Raw genomic sequence first — 20650 nt, forward strand, 5'->3', positions numbered from 1 at the left:
GGGGAGTGAACTGCGCATCTATCACAGTGATGGGGAGCATTCATGCATTACCCTGAAGCAGAGACGGGGGAGGGGTGCACCCGGAGGCCGATGTCCTCCCATGGCTCAGACAATGGCCTCAGTGGGAACTCTATGGTTTTAATATTCACGTGCACCTCCCTTGGAAGCTCCACGCCCTCTGGAAGGTCCCTTTACCCATCGGTGTGTTTGATAAGTGGCTTTTCCCCTAACCCCTTCTTACCTGCCTGGCCTCACATTCTCTATGCCCTCTCTCTCTCATCACCTCTCAATACATCTCTGCTCCCTGAACACTTCAGCAGACTCAGGCTTCCTCTTATTATTACTTTCAGAAAATTCTGTAGGTGGAAAGAAATTTAATCGGTAATAATAAGGCTTTCTATTTTTAGAGCTCCTGCCTTCTGAGCAACCCGGAGGATGCCACAGTTATAACAGAATCAGTTAAAGGGTTGAAAGGGTCTTCCAAAGGTCTTCTCGAGAAGTCCCCTGCGGAGAGGCAAAACTTTCCTGAACCCCACCTTGGACAGGTGCTAGCCTCCTTTAGTCTGACCGTGGGGGTCAACTCAGTTCCATGTCTGGGAGTCTCGACCTCAGAACCTGCCCCCACCCCCAGCCAAGAACCCTTCTTTCCATCCCCTGCCCTGGTTCCCTTTCCCCAGAATCGTTGCAACGGACTCCAAATGTTCTCCCAGCTCTTAGCATCTCATCCGGCCAACATCTGCACCACTGATACAGTGATTTGTCTAAAATACAGCTCTGATCATACTTGGAGTGCAAGGTTAGATGTGCAGTGTTAGGGGAAGACAGTGGGGATGAGGATTAGGGACAGTGTCACAGGTTGGGACTCAGAAGATCAGAGGAGGTCACCAAAAAGATGAGGGGACGGAGATGTGTCAGGCAGAGGGCACAGCCAACGCAGAGCCTGGTAGTCAGAAGTACACGGAGCTGTGAGGCCCAGCAAGTGAGGCAGAGTGGCCTGAGTGGGGAGAGAAGCAGAGAGGAGCTCCCAGAATGGGAGCCGGGACTCTTTCCAGACGGCAGTGGGTTGCTGGGTGGTGGCAGTCACGGAGGAGGTCTTGGGCAGAGTTAAGTTGAAAGGCCCTGATCCCAAGAAGAGAGGAGGAGACAATATTGGGGAGGATGACATTAGGAAAGTGCATCATGGCCTCATCCTACCTCATTACTGGGGCTCCAAATTCCTTAAACCGGCCACCCCAGCCCCCACCACATACACATGTAGCAGCCCACGTCTCCCCTTCCGGAGTGCAAATAATCCTAGTCACCTGTTGTCATGTCTAAGCCTCAGGATAGAACAGAGGGTCTCAGATTTGGAGTCAAAGCCTGGTTTCAAGTCTACCACCTAAGGGTTTGCCCTCGCCATGGAGACTCACCCTCTTTAGTGCTAAAATGCCACAGAAACACCTCCCTCCAGGAGTGGATGGGAAATGATGTATGTGGAATACTTCGGACACACGGACAGTGCTCAGTCAATGCAGTTTTACTATAAATGTTGCTGTTTTCTATGTGATTCTCTCTCTATTGCCCCAGAGCACCCAGGATCTCTGTGTCCCCAAATTTGAGGCAGGTGTGTGTAGGCTCCAGCTAATGGCACTTCTCCCTTTCCAGCAGGGCTTCCCTGGGTTCTCTGGGCTGAGTCGGATGAGGCTGACCCTCTCAGAGTGGATTAACGAGGACAGGGGTGTGTGTGTGTGTGTGTGTGTGTGTGTGTGTGTGTGTGTACAGGTACATCTGTGTCTGTCAGTTCTGCGGAGAGTAAAGGGGGGAGAGAGAGGGATCAAAAAGGCAAATGAATGTAAGACATGGACCTGAGTCCAGCAAGAATGGGGTTAAAGCAGATGAGCAGCAGGAGGTCTAAGGGGAGGGGTCAGGGTCCCCCTTGCTCAGTCCTCGACAGAGATGGGTTGGGTGCCATGGAGGGTGGACATGGCAGACTGCCACACCTTCTTGGCTCACAGTCCCACTCAGGCCACTCAGGCCAGGGTGAAGTCCTTCCCCTGCTGTGCTACCTCGAAGCTGGGGGAATCTAAGAGATTCTCCAGGGCTCGGGGCTGGGCTGAGATGGCAGGGAGTGGGTAACTCCACCAGCTTCAGGGATCCACCGAGGGTTTCCGTGCTTCTTCTGAGGACAGGCTCTGTGACCACATGCTTTTCCGTGACATCACTGTCAGTGACCTTTGGGGGCCAGCAGGGTGGGGTCCGAGGGGATGGGTACAGGCCATGATTCTTTGGTGGTCACAAAGATTGGGATTGTGAGCCGCCCAGAGCTAGAGAGCAGTCTCAATGGGCACAATGTTTCTTGCTGGACGGGGAATGGCTTCCCTGCCCTGGGATATGCCCAGGACTATAGTGGACCTGTTGTCTTTGCTCCTTCGCTATATTAAAAAGCACATTGTTGAGCACAGAGGCTGTGTGTGTGTGTGTGTGTGTCTGTGTGCATGCACACACACACATATACAGAAGTGTAAAGAGTCGCAGAAAATTGCATTTTGCTTTTAGAACAAATGATGATGATGTGAAGTGGAAAACTTGCAGCCCAGCCAGCAGAGAGAATTGCGTTTTTGCTTTTTAGAAGCCTCGGGAAGAAGAGGAGGAAGGAGGAGGAGGGGTGGGGGTAAGACTGCGCTGATGTTTCCAGAACACCAGATAGCGCTGGAAGAGATCAATATGCCCAATGAGTCCAAAGCTGATTACAGAAAACACAGCCAACTGCCCTGTGTTCACTTAAAGTAATAGCCTTAAACACTCAACAGAGATAACTTAATGACCTTATTGATTTGGGATTTCAGCCCCCTCCCCGCAACAGACAACACACATGAACACTATTACAGACCCATATGTGGTATTTCTTGTTTGTTTGTTTGCTTTGCTTCTTTTCAAAAACTAATGTAATTGGCATGACCTGCTCCACCAGCTTGGAAAATAAAGCCATACCTGTTTTTTATACGTGCATTCATCACTCAGCACCCCTCCCCCCAGCCTAAATTGAAGGATGGCCAGTAGCATCTCTCCTGGGACCCCCCCTCCCCGCAAAACTAAAGAGCCCCAGGTGCTGGCTCAGCCCAAACCGGTGAGTGTAAAGAAATAATTGAGAAATCCGATCAGCTCACCAGCAGCCCCCTCCCCACCCGGCCAATTTCCTGCTGTTGTCACTTCTACCCGAGCCACATGGTGCTGCTGCTGAAATCATGTCTCCCCTCACAGACTGATGTCACCGCACGGTGCCCTACTCGGGCTGCAGAGCTTCCTGAGGGTGGACGAGCCTAGGTGCACCCGCTCGCATGCCTCCCCACCGTCCCAAAGCCATGTCCTCCAAAGCAGGATTGGCAAGAGGCTTCCAGTGAAGATGATCCCCCTGGAGACCCTTGCGAACAGCCAGGGCCATGAAACCCATCATAAGCAACTTCAACCGTTGACTTGCAACAGCTCAACAGGGGCTGGAAAGTACCTCGGACATCATCCAACCCTCTCTCCTTGTTTTACGTATGAGGAATAGGAGGCCTGGTAAGACTGGGTGGCTTTCCAGCATCACATGGCTGCCCAGGGAATGTGCTTTTGTGGGGGTGGAGGTGAGGTGAGGTTCGATCCCTGGAAGGCCTCAGGAGGCATATAAACGTGTACACTTAGTCACCTGTCCTCCCTCTCCACAAAGTCACACCTGTGCCCACACCTGGCCAGCTCGGCTGGGCCAGGGTGCCCCACTGGATGTCCATGGAGAAGTCCCCTGCGTGCCTCCTCCCACTTCCTGGGAAGCCCCTTAGTCCTGGGCCAGCCGGGGAGATCTGCACCCTAGACTCTGTCCAGTGATTAGCCCTTCCTTACCCTGCGTTCCTGCATTTTCAAACTCTCCCTGTCAACTGGCTCCTTCCCACCGATTCAAACATTTCTAAGATAAAAAAAAAAAAGTCCTTTGCTCCAACATTTCTCTCTCCACCCTCCCCACCTACCCCTGCCTCCCCCCTCTGCTTTTCCCTCTCCCTTGTGTTCTATCCTTCATTTCTCTTCTCTCAAAAGAAGTTTAAGCCAACACTCCCCCACCCCCTGCACACACTCATGGCCATCTTCCCAAGGTCACAGCTCCCATAGTGTCTGTCCTCAGCGGCCCCGGGGCAGTGTGCTGGCCACATGCGGGAAAAGTCTGGGGCTCACTCAGCACTGGGAGGGAGGGGTGGGCGCGGGAAGGACAGCAAAACCCAGCTGCTGTCCCCAGAAAGGCCCATGGCTCTACAGCTCTGTGAGTGGTCAGGTGGGAGCAGCCTCGACCTATCCCATGGCCTCGAGGATTCTAGGTGTCTGGATGCTGAGGCAGAGGACACCCCCAAACCAGTTCATTAGATAGACATAGGGCATCTGTTCTGCTGCTTCAGATTAAAAGATCCCCAGCACCAGGGTCTCCCTGCCCCCTCACTGGTCAGTCTCCTCCTGGAGCCTCTTTGATGTGTGCATGCTCGGACTTTCGCGTCCTTGCAGAAGCTAGCTTAGAAGCTGCTGGTAAACCTGATCTTCCTGACACTGAGACTGAACACATGCTATTTACTGCCGAAAGGAAAGAAAGAGAACCAAAATATACTGAGCACCTACTAACTGCCAGGCATTGTTCTAGAAGTTAGAAATACAACAGTGAGTAAGACTAGAGTGTTCCCTGCCCTGGCGGGGGGATGGGGGGCTTACATTCTAGTAGGGAAACAACACACATGGACACAAATATAATAACTACAGATTGCAAGAAGTGTCGGGAAGGATTAACAGGGTGCTACATTCATGACAACGCCAGGGACTTCCTCAGGGTAGGGGGATATCTCTCTTAGAAGGTGACATCTAAGCTGAGCCCTGAACATGGGGCTTGCACAGAATTCGAGATGCAGTTTAAAGCCATGCTCAAGACAACATTGTGATGGCGTGTCGCTGTCATCCATGATTTCCACACCAGGACACTGAGGCCCTGAGAGACGGAGTCACATGCCCAGGAGCAGGGCACAAGCCAGAGTGACGGACACCAAAGCCACGCTGTCTCTGTTCCGTCCCCTCCCTTGGGGTACTTGTACCTTCATTCCCAATCATACAAAGCACCTGGCAAGCCTTGAAATCTGGGTCTGCAGATTTTCCCTGAACCTTCTTTGAGATCTAGGTCCAGTCCTAGTAAAGCATAAGTGCTGAGCACCTACTACGTGCTCTCTTCTCTTGAGGTTCTTAGAAGACGAGCCAGTACATAGCCCCCAGCCCAGGCATGGCGTGTGAAAGGAGCGCAGAGTAGGGGAGATGGCTGAGGTCAGGGTTCTTACACAGGGAACTCTGCTGTGAGCTGGAACCCCCAAGACAGTCTGGCCAGGCAGACGGGGCGGGGGGGTTCGAGCTGGGCGCCGTGTGAGCTCAGGCAGGAAGCTGCCTCTTCCGGAAGAGACCTAGGGGCTGCAAGAGGCTGCCTGGAAAGGCTGCCAGAACTCTCCATGACCCGCCACAGCCTGAGAAAGTGGAAACATGGGTCCAAGACTCTGAATCAGTCCATCGGTTGACATTTTCTGAGTGTTTAACTTATGGGTCCTAAGTACCGGATGAGGCACCATGAGGGCACTGAAAGAGCACAAAACCATGATCTCAACCCTGCAGGACTCGTAAACCTCCTTGCAGAGAAGTACTCAAGCTTATGAAACAACTAGAGAGCACTTGCACCCAGCCACCAGGCAGCACATTGAAAGCCACGTGGCTCAGACCGGTAAGGCTGTGAGGGAGGACTTCCGGGAGGAGGGAGACCATATGTGTGTCAGGTTTGACAGGTGGGGAGAGCACCATGCTGGCAGAGAGGTGGTAACGGACGTGCCATTTACTAGAACCCAGAGGAAGGCTAGGTGGAGGACAGTCAGTGAGAGCACAGGCATGGAAATTGGGAGGCCAGAATCCATCAGGTCAGGGAAGAGTGACTCACGGAAGGTTCCTGAGCAAGGCAGTCACAGGATAAAAGCAACACTTGCAAAATTATAATAGTCATTCCTCACTTGCATGCAACATTTTGCAATATTCAGATCACTCCACATACATTATTTCATTTGATGCTCACAAACACCCAGCGAGGGACAGAGTGATCACTGCCTTTTGGAGCTGAGGGAATGGATGAGAGACGTTTAAATGACTTGCCTGTGGTCACACATCTAAAGGAAGGAGCCCAAACTGGAGCCCCATCCCTTGGCCCATGGCAGGTGGGGAGCACAGTACCGTGCCAAGGGCATGGCTTTTGAAACCAGACAGACCTGAGCTCAATGCCAGTTCTGCCAGCTACCAGTAAGCTGTGTGGCCCTGGGACAGATTATTAACGTCTCTGAGCCTCAGTTGTCTCATTTTTAAAATAAGCACAATCACACCTTAGAGAGACGCGGGTGTGTGGTGACGTGTAATGTACCGATGGGCCCGCACAGCACAGATGTCCTACAAATACAAGCTTCCCTCCCTTTCTCTACCGCTCCCTACTCAGATCCTGAACCAACCGAGTCATTAACCCAACTGCCCTCCATCCCGGAGTGATGCCCGTGAAGCTCGAGGCAGATCGTTCCACCCTCATGACCAAGCAGCATGGGTCCCACTTTCCGCAAGGTTGCGGCCCCATCCCAAGCCAGGCAGGGGGTCCCCTCAGCTGGAGGGTCCCCAGACAAGCAGCGCATGTGCATCTGAGAACGAGCCACTGTGGGGGCAAGGGCTGGACCCCAGACTTGAGAGACCATCTAGCACACTGCCACTCTTCCTTGAACAGGGCAGGCTTGGATTTGTTTTCTATTTTTTTAAAAACAAACAGGATTTGAAACAACGGCCCACACAAATGACTTCTTAGAAATCTCACCCTTGACTTATCATTTGGAATAAAAGCAATTTTTTATCCTGGCAAAGCTCTTTATTCTTTTTGGAACATTTTCATATACATTATTTCACTTGATCCTCAGAACGCCGAAAGGGAGACAGGCAGGCTTTACTGTTCCCTTGGAACAGATGAAAAATCCATGGCTTAGAGGTGGGGGTTGGGGGCCAGAGCTCCTAACTCCCTGCCCACAGCACCCTCCCCTCGCTCTGTGCTCAACTCCAGTCCACATCCACCCATTGACAAGCTCCGCTCTGATGCCTGAAATCCTCCCCCATCCCATTCAGCTTCTGAATCATCAGAGACGCTCACGTGAGGCTCTTACAACTGGAGGGCATGATGGAGCAGTTTTGAAAAGAGACAGCTGCCTTGGACACATCCTGCAAGTGGGCTAAACTCTCTACCATACAATCGGGTGTCCCTAACCCACCACCCTGCCCAGGAGCCCTTCCTTACAGCTCCAACCACCCCCTCCAACCCTCTCTCAACCTGGAGCCCTCAAAAAAGCAGAAGACTCCTTTGGAGTCAGCTCACCTGAGGGTTGAGCCTCCAACTTTAGCTGGAGAATTTCCGTCAGTCAGTCCACTCCTGGAGCCTAACTTAGCAATCCTAAGGAGAAGCTAGGGGCTGCCAACCCAGGCTGCTGATTGGCTCCTATGTACAGGAGACCTTCCCCCCCGCTACCCCCCAAGTGGCAGAGAGCAGCTTAGGATGAGAACAACAAAGGAATACTTCCCACCAACCACTGTGCGTTCTAGGCACATAGGATACCTCAGTGAACATAACTGACGAAGTCCCCTGCCTTCACTTGGCCTATATTCTAGTGAGGGGAGACAGAAAAGCAAAAATGAGCATCATCAATCAATAAATGAAGAGGCAGTCTTGGTGCTATGTACCATTTGAGAAAAGAGTATTAGAGGGTAATGCGGATGGAGCACTCTGGGGATAGACAGGGTGGCGTGCGGGTTACTATTTTAAATAAGATTGTCATAAGCTTTGTTGAGAATTTGACATTTAAGCAAAGATCCAAAGCAATAGAGGAGTTGGCAAATGGATATCTGGAGAAAAGGCTTTCCATGCAGAGGGGACAGCCAGAGCTAAGGCCCTTGGGAACAGGGAGGAGGCCAGCATAGCTGGAGTAGAGGACGCAAGGGGGAGAACAGTAGGAGATGAAGTCACAGAGGGAACAGGGCCAGGTCCTGTGGTCACAAAGGGTTTTGTAGGATATTGTAAGGATTCTAACTTTTACTCTGAGTAAAATGGGGGCATTTGGAGACTTTTAAGCAGAGGACTGAAATGACCTAACTGTTAGCATCATTACTCCGGCTGCTGGGAGGGGGCCGGGGGGACAGCTGGGAGACCAGTTAGGAGGCTGCTGCAGAATTCCAGGTGAGAGATAATGCACTTTCCAACCCGGGGCAGCAGTGGAGATGGTGAGAAGTGGTCAGCAGCAGCCATATTGGAAAGGTAGAGCCAACAGGACTGGCAGAGAGGTTAGGTGGAGGGATAGGGCAGTGAGAGGAAAAGGAGGTAAGGCAACTCGCAGGGTCCGGGCCTGAGCAGCTGGAAGAATGGAAATGCCCATCAAGTGAGAGGGGCAGGACTGCAGGGGAGCAGGGCATGGGAGAAGAGGGGTTCAGGTTCGGATGCCCGCTGGGTGAGCACTGGAGATGTTGAGGTAGCAGGCCATTCAGGGCAGCTGCTGCATCCTCGCTGACGGCCGCCGGGGCACAGAAGCAGTGTCGACATCCACAGCCCAGCCCCCAGAGCCAATGGCCCATGAGGAGGGCCTACCCACCAGCCTCATGCTGTAAGCACTCGGTCCCCAGCTCTCCAGGCCTTGCCCCCACAGACCGCTCCCTATCCACGAGGCAGCTCTGAAGGCTCCGGGCTCGTGGCACAGAAAGCAGCCTCAGGGAAGCATTTTCAGACCGAAGCTAATGGTGTCCGGGAAATCGGCACGCTGTCCTCTGTCCAGAACAGCTCTGTCCAATAGAACTTTCTACAGTGATGGAAATGTTCTGCATCTTCCCAGTCCGATGCAATAGCCACTAGCCTGCTGTGGCTTTTGAGCACTTGAAATGTGGCCAGAATAACTGAGAAACTAAGTTTTTGATTTTGTTTTATTTTAAGTAATTTAAATCCAAACAGTCACATGTTTGCTAGTGGCTACCATATTGGATACCATAGTACTAGGTGGTCCTTACCACTCCATACCATCTGGCAAAACTGTGCTCGTCCTTCAAGGCCTCGTTCCAAGGTCTCTAACCTTCCTTCTGTTCATGCAAAGAGAGAGACCCCTCTTTGGTACTCCCATAGTGTTTCATACCTATTTCTAGTAGCTCGGTATTCAGGAACAATTTGGTGGCACTTCTACTCCCCGGTAGACTATGAGCTTCTTGCTGGCGGGAACTGTGACTTTCTCATCTCTGTGGCGCCTGGACCTGGCAAAACGTCTGGCACATAGTAGGTGCTGAACAAGTAATTGTTGAATGAATAGATGAATGAACAAGTAGAGGTTTCACACTTGTGCCCAGTCCTTTTTTCTTATTTCTACTAAGTGGAGGTGAGGTCAGAGTTGGGAGACCAGAAGCCACTCATTCAGTCTCCATCAGTACCCCCCCTTCCTCCCCTGGCAGAGCGAGGGACAAAAATGAGATTGGACCAGGTTCAGAGCCCACTGCCCCCATCTTATTAGAATAAGCACCTATAAGGGAATTTCTAACTCGGAAGCCAAAGGAGGAGAAGATAATTTTTTTAAACAGATAATCATGACAAAATCGTTTTTAGTTAATAAGGGGATGCATTTTACCCAGGCATTTATGTCTATGAAAAGTAAAGGATTCTCTGCTTTCTATTTTACTGCCAAAAGTCATATTTGTTGCTTGTTCTTTAAATAAGCAATCCAGCTTTATCTATGGCCAAGCTCAGTGGTTCAAGCTGCATCACCAGGATGAGGAAACCCCATGCTGGTAGCTCCCTGCAACTCTAGGTCAGGGTCACTGAGGGGCTTACAAAGTGTCCTTAGAGCTAACTGCAGGCCTGAGCTTCTCAGAGCATATGATTTTTCTTGAAAGTCTCATTGCTTTCTTCAAATAGCGTTTGAGTATTTCTATGCTGAAGGCATTGCACTGAGGGTCGTGGAAGGTACAATACCATCCCTGTTCATGAGAAGCTAGTACTTTAGGTAAGAATTATGAGAAAAGTGATTGTGCTTAAGGAAGAAACAGGGCTTAATGGCTTTGATATAACTGTTAGTTTGGGAAATACTAATTTTTTCATAGATTAGACATTGACTGGCCAAGACCCAATGTCTCCAGATAACCAAATTAAGCCTTGAAAGGGATAAGAATGGGAAGGTGGGGGGAAAGAGGGACTTGGAAAAGGAGCAATAAAATGGAGACAGACAGGGGAGAGGGAGAGAGAGGGGGAGGAGGGAGGAGGGAGGAGGCGAGAGAGTGTGAGTTTGGGCCCAAGATGCCTCTGGCTGGGGTTATTTCTTATGTTCCAAACAGCTGGCTGGGTGTATGGAGTTTTGGATGACTCACCATGTAGGAGGGGTGCTGGGGAAAGAAAAGAAGAAGGCACAGGAGATGGGAACCCCCTTCAGTCCCCTCGGGTGGGGCTCTGCCTTCTGTCTCATGGCCTCACCCAGGCCAGCCAACAGCAGAGCCTTCAGTGCTCAGAAGCCATTTTATGAGGTGGTTTTAAGAGTCCCCCCCCCAGGCGACCAGGGCTTTACCCCAGAACCCAGGGACTTCAGTGTCCTTGTTCATAATCCTGAACAGCCACGCGTCAAGAATCTCTTAAAAAGGAGTGGTATTCACGTGTCAAAATGGAGGTGTGAGCTTGAGTCATCCTCCCAGAAGAGGAAGGAAGGGGGAGGGGCAAGGAGGATTGACCTTGAGCATCGACTCTCAGACGGGAGCTGGATTGCAAAGCCCTCCACGGCTCTGCGGTCTTCAATCTTCTCTCCAGACGCAGGCTCAGTGAGTGCCTGTGGCCTGAACTCCATCTGCTTCCCTGCAAATTCCTGTATTGAAGTCCTAACCCTAGTACCTCAGAATGTGACCATGGAGATGCGGCCTTTAAAGAGATGATGACGTTAACATGAGAGGGGTAGGGGGGGCCATGATCCAATCTGACGTGTGTCCTTACAAGAAGAGGAGAGTAGGACACGCGGAGAGACCCCGGGTGCGTGTGCACAGAGGGAAGGCCACACTAAGAGGCAGCAAGGGGGCAGCCATCTTTGAGCCCAGCAGAGAATCCTCAGAGGAAACCAACCCTGTCAGCACCTGGATCTCGGACTCCAGACTCCAGAATGGAGAGAAAATCAGTTCCTGCTGTTTGAACCACCCAGTCTATGGTATTCTGTCATGGTGGCCCTAGCAGACTCATACAGTGGGGAGAGGAGCTCATCACGTGGCCTGAGGGTGGTCCTAGGAGCTTCTCAGCTGTGGGACATGTCCATCTGCCATTGCATTGTGGTTCCTCCACCAGCCTGGACCCCAGACGGTCACTGCGAGAAACTAATGTTTGAGTTTTTCCCACATGCCAGATACTATGCGAAGTTGCCTTCTTATCTATTACCTCACATAACTGTTACTATATACCTGGGGCTTAAAGGAGTGACCTTTCCCTAAGGTCACCCAACTAGGACCTGCTGGACCCAGGGTGGAAGCCCAGGCCCTCTGATCCTGGGGGCATCGTTCCCTCAGCCACACCTGCAAGGGGCTCCCTGGAGCTTTTAAAGACCAGGGATGTAAGGAACTGCCTACCACTCTCTCTTTCCAAAGTCCCAGAACATGGTCGCCCCTAACCCTTCACCAGGGTTTCTGTGTAAGTCCTGTGACATAGAGAAGAGAAATATTTATTAAGTCCTAATTCTATTTTTACTAAACTTTCTTTTTTTTTTTTTAAGGTTTTATTTATTTATTTGAGAGAGAGAGAGAAAGAGAGGGCAGAGGGTCAGAGGGAGAAGCAGACTCCCCGCTGAGCTGAGAGCCCGATGTGGGACTCGATCCCAGGACCCCGAGATCATGACCTGAGCCGAAGGCAGACGCTTAACGAACTGAGCTACCCAGGTGCCCCTTTACTGAACTTTCTAAACCAAACCCTTCTCTGACCACCCTACAGGATTTAGTAGCTAATTAAGAGCCATCTACAACCCCAAAGATATTACCAAGGAATCATTCAAGAAAATATTATAGCGGACCCTTGTGCGGTGTAGGGGTTAGGGGGGCTCACCCCCACCCCCCCACACAGTTTGAAAATCCACATAGAAGTTTTGATCCCTCACAAACTTAACCACTAACAGCCTACTATTGACTGGAAGCTTTACCAATCACATAAACAGTCAACTAATACATATTTTATATGTTTTATGTATTCTATGCTGTACTCTTACAATAAAGCTAGAAAAAAGAAAATGTAATTAAGAAAGTCATAAGAGAAAATACATTTACAGTCCTGTGTTGTATTTATCAAAACAAATCCACGTATTTAGTGGATGCACACAGTTCAAACTCGTGTTGTTCGACGGTCCACTATATGGCTTTCTGGACTCTCGGCTACTTTTTTCTCCTCGGCCAAGTCTGCCAAGCCCAACACTGTCTGGAGCTGCTTGTCAATATATATTTTTAATGGGATATATTTATAATTGGATGTATTTATAATCTCTTCTTCATGGGTACTTGTTTTCCTTCTGGAATCACAGAGGCATTTTAATAGACTGGCTTTGACAGCAAAGAAGGGACTAGAAGCAGGTCCCGCCTGCTCCTGGGCCAGGTGCTTGCCACACTCTGTGAAGAAAGGCACCTCACCACTGCACGCCCATGCCTACTTCTACAAGAGATCACTCCTGGGTGGGACAGAGGGCATCGGCTGAAAGGTTTAGTCAATGCTGAAAGAACCCTTCGATGGCCATCCCTATGATGGAATCCTGCTCGACAAATCCTCACTGTGTCTCTATTACATGCCAAGCACAGATTCGCTGTTCAGATACAGCGTTCTTAGCAAAATCACACAATCATCAAAACTGGAAGAAATCTTAGAGATGGTGTGATGGATTCCTTCCCCTCGAGAGGAGGGATGTGATGCCTGGACAGGGAAAGCGACTTGTCCTAGGTCAAGCAATGGGCAGGCAGAGGACTAGGCTCTTCCTGAGTCCTGGGCCAGTGGTCCCTGATGTCCTGTGTATCACATCCAAGTTGGTTCACCGCACTGTGAAAACCACATGCACATCTGGAAAGGATCCACAAAAAAATAACCCACATTGACAAGGGACGGAAAATCGATGTTTAAATTAAGTAGCAGAGATTCCAGCTGGACATAAGGAAGAGCTTTTTAGCTGCCAGGGTGATAAAATATCAGAATGAGCCAATCAAAGGAAAGCATGCTGAGAAATTCTCAAATGGACAGGAGATAAGCATCGGTCTTTGATCCCTGAAGGGTCACCTGCCCCCAAACGGAGAGCTGCAGCAAAGCTTCTCCCGATCCCCACCAGCTCTATTAGAATCCACTCAGGATTCCAAGCGCCTTCTGGAAGACTCTGGCCAAGCAAACTGCTCTTGCTGAGTTCTGCATCACTGATCCTATAATTTGTTTGAAATTTCCTCTTAAGACCACTTCTTCCCCCTCTTGTTTTTTTTAATTTCAAAAAGCTTCTATATTAAATGCCTTTGTGAGGGGCCAGAGCAGAATCTGGAATGTCTGAATCTCGGGCTTTGGGATTTTTTTTTTCTTTTGCCAGAAGTGACATGCTGAGGGATTAGAGTCTTGGCAGTAACTACAGGTCCAGGCAAGCAAAAGGTCAAGTGCAGGGCGAAGCTGGTTGACAGACACCATAGATCTCGACAGGCAGGGTCCTGGAGATCAAAGCAGCATTATCAAGCACAGCTGAACTCTGACCTTAGCGCAAAAAGGCCACTTGCTTTCTATCCTTTTTACATAATCTAAATATAGGTCACCTGAAGTTCAGCATACACATCAGAAGCAAATGAGGTCAGAGGCTTGACAACAGCAGGGTAGGAGATGCTAGGATGACCTTGCAAGGGGGAGGGGCACTGTTCCTCTCCCTTTGCCTGTGGGACCACATTAACACCCTGGGTACATCCAGAAAGAAAGTTTGTGGCATTCAAGTAGCATCCACCCATAACAATGAGATACCCTGGTGTCTTCGGGAACAGAGAAAACGCCAAACCCCCAGGTTATAAAGGCATCCATCCTTGCTTCTTTCCTATCTCTTCAAAAGGCCCTAAATAAATTTGTGATGTCCCTAAATAAATCACAACAACACGTCAGTCCTCTCCCGTGCTCCTCCCGGGACCCAGTTCAGTCTCGGGTTCTCACTGAGGTTGAACGATGGTAAGATGCCCCTGTTGGTGTAGCCATCTCCCTTGGCCAACACTAGCCTTGGCCAGCCAGCCTGCTCCTTGAAACCCTAACGGTTGCTCCGTTCCGAACGAATCTCCACAGCCAGCAAACATGAGAGGGACAGATCCTCGCATCTCAGCTAAAGGACACTTGCTCAGAGTCAGGACCGAAAGCAGGCATGTTATGACAGGGACACAGAGAAGGACAATAACCTCATGGCCTTCCACATGTTCTCAGAGACTTGCCTCCTCCTGGGCTTTGGTTCCACTTTTGGTGTTCAAAGATTTTGGCAAAAGTCCCTACCTAACAAGAAACCCTAGATGCTAAGTCCATTTGTTGGAAGGCGCAAACTGCCTCACCAAGGATGTTGGGGGACTCACAGGCAAGCAGGTCCCTGTTCTGAGGAATCGTGAAGTGGAGCCATTTTACTGGTGCCTCGGACTTGTCCTGAAATCCCAACATCCTGCCGACGTCATTTTGTTTTGAGTCAAAAGAGAGCAGATCGTGTAGACCTGAATTTTCCTACATTCGCAGTCTGTGCTGGCTTGGGTTCCCGCATAATTTTGCACCAGAAAAACATTAAGAAAAAAACGATCGGTTCTCCCCCCTTCCTCCCCCACCTCATCCCAGTAGAGAATTCCTTCTAAATGAAGACTGTGTGCGCAGGCAGGTACACACACACAGCATGCAAGTCACAGATACTCGGTTAGGATTTGGCAGGTGGCCAAATGCTTCTTTTTAAAATGACTGAGCCATTTGCAAGAGATTCCTCAAAGACAACGCCACAACACTCCAGGTAAACAATGTCGTGCTCACTTGAATCGCCACGAAACCACGGGCTCCTTGAGGGCAAGGGTTCTGTCATGATTTGGGGATCCCTGCCACCCGGCCCTGTGTCCACACACGATAGTCCTCCAAAAAAAATGTTTGTGAATGAATTAAAATCGCTCCCTTATTCTGGAGACCATCTCTAGCTACAAGGAAAGGGCTCCTTCATCTCCTAAATTTCTCTAGTGGCATTTCCCAGCCCCCACCCCGCCCCCAGGGCCCAAGTCACATGCCTACATCCAGGAAAATGAAAAGGGCAAATTCCAAAACAACAGTGGAATGCCATGTGGCTAGTTAGCGTCAAAGCCAACTTCTTATCCAGCACTGCTATTCCACACCAACTTGCTTTTCTTTACGGTGGTTTTACCGTGAATTAAAAGCACAGTGCAAAATAGAAGTTTACAAGGCACCTTTAAGAAATGGATTTTAACTAATGATGTAATGTATGGTGATTAACATAACATAATAATAAAAAAAAAAGAAAGAAAGAAATGGATTTTATTTTCAGGCAAGCTGTGATCTGATCAGCACCGCACCCATGCTTTTCTACGGGATCCTCTGACAGGTGTGAATGTCCACTGTGTGGGGCCAACTGAACCAAACGCGGGCTCCTTGGCGGCTTCTCCGTTGTTGCTCTAGCCCCTGTTGCAAGAAGCCACGTGCAATATCCTAGAAGAGTACCTAGCGCTTGGGAGCCATTCAGTTAAGTATCTCTCAACTCCAACAGAACAAGTAAATGTATAAATGAATGAACGACGCGCTGGCATTTTGTGCGCTGTTGCTCGAAGCTCCAGCCCAGGTGAGCCTCGGAGGCAGAGTCCCACGAGACGAGGCAGTGGTTATAAACTGTTGGAATACCGGTCTTCCGAGCCAGAATCAGGGGCTACCCACTGCTTCCCTTTCGTTTACCCAGTTTCAGAATGTAGACTCTGTCACTTCACCTCCTCACCTCCTAGGAGCAGTTGTGAATGACTTAATACTCTTGGCTGCGTGTGACCGGAACTCAACTGGAATTTTCTTCTACAGAAAGGGTCCTTCCTTGTGTGATGCTGTATCCTTCTCAACAAGTTCACGGTTTCGACAGGCACCCTCCCCACACAGCTAGTCTGCCTGGCCCCCAGCTCAGGGATGCTCATGCCTCCCCGTGTTACTAGCCAGTTCTACAAACTGCATCTTTCCTGGTTGGTTTCCCTAAATCCTGCCTGGACCATGATAAAGAGCCCCTTTATTATCCTACGCACTCATCTAGTGTGGGCATGCCATCTCGTTCCTCCTGGGACCCGGACCCACATATCCACCCTGGTCTCCTTTCTGACCCAAAGTAAACAAGCAAAAAGTCCCTGGGAGGTGTTTCTAACCATGGTTTCCTTGCATATATAAAATCAATAAATATAGATGAAATCATAAAATCATATGAATAATATAACTAACCTCCATCTTTTCCAACGACAAGCACCTAGATAATTTCCCCCAACCTCAAAAGTTAGGATGAGGATATGCAAGATTTTAATAAATAAGAATCTCATTGTAAGCTGGTAAGCTATCCATTTCTTGCTAGAACCATCGTCCTCCACCTTGGCTGCATAACAGAAGAGTATTATGCCTGGAGTACTTTTATAGTAATCCCTGGGTCCATCCCCCCAGTTCTGAATTAATTAGTCTGGAGTAGATCCCAGACACAGGCAATTTTTTTTAAAGCTTCCCAAGTGGTTCTAAAGGGCGTCTAGGGTTGCAAACCACCTTTCTTGTCAGCATCCAGCTTCTCCTTCCCAGGGGCGAGAAATCTCCACTTCAGCCATAATGAGGTTGCAAAGGTGAAGAAAAAACTGCATGGACGACTGGAGGAAAAGATACCGAGGAAAGGATTTCAAAAATATTTTCCCTCTTCTACATAAATTTGTTGAATAAATAAAATGAATGAAATTACTATAGCACTAAGATCACAGTGAAAAACCCAGAGCTCGGAGCCCTGTTTTAGGGTCAACCCCGGCTGCCCACAAAAGTCAGTGAGGAGATTCGGAAGTGTTCACGTTAGTGTCTGCCAAGGGAGACAGGTACACCAATAGGGGCATCTTATCATCGTTCAACCCCAGACCAATCGTGTCAGAATCTCTGAGGTAGGGCCCAGGTGACAAGACTTTTTTTTTAAATCCCCCAGGTGAGTCTAATGTGGCCTGAGTTAAAGACCATTAGTCTAAATAAGGCTATTGCCTTAAATGCCTTAAAAATTACATCATAGATTTGTCCATTCTTTTTTCTTAAGATTTTATTTATTTATTTAGAGAAAGAGAGAGCACACAAGCATGGGGAGAGGGAGAGGGAGACTCTCAAGCCGACCCCATGCTGAGCGCAGAGCCCAACACACGACCCAACCTCACAACCCTGAGATCATGACCTGAGCCGAAGTCAAGAGTCAGATGCTCAACTGACTGAGCCACCCAGGTGCCCCGATTTGTCCATTCTTTTAACACAAGAAGAAACTCAAATTTTTTCAGAGACCAGAACACCTTGAAATCTTGTTTAAAGGTGCTTAGGTGGTATGGTTGGTAAGTCCAGCTAAGAATTTCAGTTGCAAGGTGGCCAATACAGTGGGCTGCACAAAAAAACAGTAAGTTTACATGGCTGGCTGTCATTTGGTTGGTAACCAGATGTCCATAGGGTAATACTGGCACAGGCGTCTGGATGTGCCCTCTGCCAAAAAACCATAGCTCTCCTAGACACATGGTCCCCAGATGAAGTGAGTTCTGTGACAAATGTGTCTCTGGTAGATCTATGTACCACCAGCTAGAGGTTCACGGAGAGTGTTTTCCATCAACAAGGTGAATCATAGGAGTGTGCGAGGTTTCTGGAGGAGAAACAGAGGGCCCGCCTGCCGGGCCAGCCATGGAGAAGTCACCGAAGGAGCCCACATTCGACACAGCTGGTCCCAGACACAATGAACTCACATGGGCCCTGGGCTCACATGGAAAACATCAGCGCAGTTGTGATTAAATCCCTGTTTGCCTTAAAAGGAAATCCATTTCTTAAAGGTACTTGGTAAACCTACATTTTGAAGTGTGCTTTTAATTTATGGCAAAATTACCAAAAAAAAAGAGCGAGCGAGCGAGCGAGAGAAGCTATTTAATGTGGCAGAAGAAGGGCTAAGTGAGAGTCTGGTCTGGACACTTAATTTCTTCATATGTCAGATTCGACTAGTGTGGTGTTTCTCAACCTTGGCTGCACGGCAGGATGCCTGGGGAGGGTGTTAAAACATAGGGATGGGGGGGTACAGACATTCTGATTTGATTTGCCTGGAATGTGGCCCAGGCATCAGTCTTTCTATAATATCCCCAAGGGATTCCAGTGTGGGACCAAGTTGAGAAGCAGGGCAGTGAATGTTTCAGTGGAGGTTCCTGGCCCTCTCTTCTCAGCCCCAGCCTTCCCCCGCAACCCCCCAGGCGGAGGACGCCTAGCTTCCGGAAGTACCGGAGCAATTAGAAGACGTAAGTAATCAGTGATTGGTACATCCCAGAAGCCCACTCAAAGCTAGCTACTTTGCCTCATAAGAAGCCTACAATTTCTTATCTTTTCTTTTTAAGAAATGTATCTATCAATCAAGCACAAAAATCTACAGCATCTTTGAAATAGGTTCATCCACATGCTCTGTCTCAGCCATTTCTCATTGGTCTGAGCAGATGTCCGGTCGCCCTTCCCATGGCCCAACCTCAGCGCACAAAAAAAACGAACCACCAAGTTGGATAAGGGGTGTTTTCCGTGTGTCACTAAGAGTGTCGTAGATCCCATTTCCATGCTTCCCAGTGTCCTTTGGGCATCTGGGCTGTGGGCCCATGTACGTTTTCACAGTTGGCCTTCAAGGACAGATTCCCACTTCAGTTTGGATCTGCTGCCAGGCGGCCCCACCCAAGTCCATTTTCCCATGTGCTGGCTGAACCACCAGCATGGAAAAATAGAACATTTCAGAGCTGGAGCTTCTCCAGCCAGTGTCATGTCAAGAGAACGGAGTCCATGTCAGCCTCCCAGGGTCACGGTGCTCCCACAGCCAGGGCGCCATCCTGGAAGCCCACGGTGGGTGGCTCCAGCACTTCATGTCACACTATCTACTCCCTGATTCCAGCTGTGGAGAACAAACCCCAAAAAAGAAAAAAGAAAAAAGAATCCAAGGAAGCACTCATTCAAGGCCAGATTCAAAAAGCAAGTAGTTAAGTAGAAGTTCTGAACCAAACCAAACTTCTGGACACTGGTAAACTACAAAATTAAAACCAGGATAAATGAAGTTATGTCCAGACACGGGTCAGTAAATCTCCAGGTTTGTAGGCTGAATTGTCCAGCTCATTGCTTTGACCGACACCTCCTTTTGGCTATGGAGACATAGCTCTGGTATATTAAAACTTATAAACAATTGCTTTCCCACCTGGAAGCGGAAATGACAATGGGAAACCACATCTGGCAAAGTTTGATCTTTGGCTCGAGAGACAAGACTGGTTTCAGTGGGGTGAATTTTATAGCCAGGAGAACTATTTTTCAAGTTGCTCCAGCCTTATAAAATTGCAGTTTCTATCAAAATTGTCTCAGTGTGGGAAAGAATGAGGAGGGCCACCCAGGTCTCTATTTGGAAGTCGCCTGGAGTGTCTACTTGCCCACAGAACTCCCCATTTTCAAGATAAAAATCCTACTTAATAAGGACATGTCTTGGGTTTTGTCATTATTCATCATTAAATTCGTCCAGATCCTTCACACCAGAGGCAGAGACAAGATGGAGGCAGAATGCCTGGGGAAAGGTCAGGGACAGATTTAAACATGTCTCACTGAGCAAGTCAGCCCGTGTCCCTGCTATCAAGCTACGAGACCAGCTGTCACCCACTATATCCTTACCGTGGCCCCACCCGTCCTCTGTCCAGGGAAGATGTCCAGAGGAATCCCCAACCCTACAGAACAGTGAGCAAGTATTACTTCCAGCACAGGCCACCCAGGTAACGCCGGATGTGGAACCTAGAGCTTTTGAGACCAGCAATGGGCACGGGGTCCCATTTGGGGAACACAGGCTGGTGAGGTCACACCCCAGATTGGAATGTTGGGTACCTGCAGACACCCTGCTCTTGGCACCATCCGACTGTACAGCTCGCTGGTGAAGAGAGTGAGGTTTGATGTCAGACTAACCTTGGTCCGGTTCCCAGGGCCTCGTTCTCTCAGGGGAGACTTTGAGCAAGTTAGGCAACTTTCTGATCCTCGGTTTCTCCCTCTGTAAAATGAAGAAAGTCCACTTACTTGAGATGACAATTGTGAGGATTAAGGCAGCATGAATGTTGAAACACAAAAGGCAGTCAAGATATTAGACTTATTTTTATTATCCCATACAGGTGCCTAGAACAACGCAGCTGTCATCAAACCCGTCCCCCTAACAGAAATGTTCTCAGAGCCTTAGTTTGTGGATTGGCTTCTTTTTTTTTTTCACTGAGCACTTTTGCATCTCAAATTATACACCAAAGCGGGTGTGTGGCAAAAAAGCTGGGGCACCAACTAAAGCTAACATGCAAATTGCCCGGAAAACAAGTGAGAGACACAGCCTCA

General features: G+C 49.3%; 1 protein-coding gene across 1 annotated transcript in view; it reads right to left on the bottom strand.

Annotated features, from left to right (window-relative positions):
* The window catches only part of RXRG (retinoid X receptor gamma), an 84187-nt gene extending 63884 nt beyond the window's left edge, over nucleotides 1-20303 (bottom strand). The window contains exon 1 of the mRNA XM_032422433.1: nucleotides 20240-20303. The gene's annotated coding sequence lies outside the window, so the exon portion shown is untranslated. The remainder of the gene's footprint in view (nucleotides 1-20239) is intronic.
* Between the last annotated feature and the right edge of the window lie 347 nt (nucleotides 20304-20650).

The sequence above is a fragment of the Phoca vitulina genome, unplaced genomic scaffold (genome assembly GCF_004348235.1).
Source record: "Phoca vitulina isolate PV1807 unplaced genomic scaffold, GSC_HSeal_1.0 scaffold26, whole genome shotgun sequence".
Lineage (NCBI taxonomy): Eukaryota > Metazoa > Chordata > Mammalia > Carnivora > Phocidae > Phoca > Phoca vitulina.